Here is an 849-nt window from a genome sequence, read left to right as displayed (position 1 = left end):
TCTTGATATAAAGCAGACTTTTAATTTCCCGTTTTTCAAAGATATTATTGTAAGGTCAGTTTCTAGCTTTTAAAGTTTTAAGAAATGACTCACTGTACTACCACTGTCTTATAGGCTTCAAAATCAAATTTCCGGTCAGTATTGTGCATTTTGATTTGGCAAACATGTATCCTTTTTTATGTGTTGTATTGGTACTTATTATTAAGAACTTTTTATTGCTGGCTCCCATGTTTCAGTTAGTTGATTTTCAGAGCACTCTATTAAATAGATAAAAAGAACATTGTATGCTTTAATAAAAGATAGTGTTTGCGTCAATTGTAAAAAAAAAAATCTCTGAGATTCATAAAAGATCTGGGAAGTTTCTATGGTATTGATTTCAGATTTACCTTTAAATTTGATTGACTTATTTTTACCATTTCCTAATTAGTAAAGATACCTACGTTCAGAGAGAGAAACATTCTCAAACCTGCAGCCTTGTTCCCCAGAAACATAGCGTGCAACCCAAAGAGAGAGATGCCAAAGCAGGGTCCTCAGTGAATAAGGGTTCTGTGAGACATTTCTTTTCCTCTCTAGTGATCAAAAGCTGTGGAAATTTCTGTGCCCAAAGAAACATGGCAGAGCATTTGACTGGGAACCCTGTCTGGCAGAGGGTGGCTGAAAGACTGTCTGACCACGCTGAAAGCCCTGAGGAAAATGCCAGGGCCCCACCCTGTGCGTTGTGGTCTGGTTCCGGCTTCCCCAGTGGATCTAGTCGGGCTTGGTTTCAGCCCTGGTTCAAAGGAGCCCTGGAAAACCTGCTTAGCCCAGATTCTTGTGAGGCACAACAAAGAGCAAAATAAATTCTGGGCT

Source organism: Propithecus coquereli, unplaced genomic scaffold (assembly GCF_000956105.1).
Source record: "Propithecus coquereli isolate 6110/MARCELLA unplaced genomic scaffold, Pcoq_1.0 Scaffold232, whole genome shotgun sequence".
Taxonomy (NCBI): domain Eukaryota; kingdom Metazoa; phylum Chordata; class Mammalia; order Primates; family Indriidae; genus Propithecus; species Propithecus coquereli.
The sequence above is the reverse complement of the archived record's forward strand: the minus strand, read 5'-3'. Positions refer to the sequence as shown.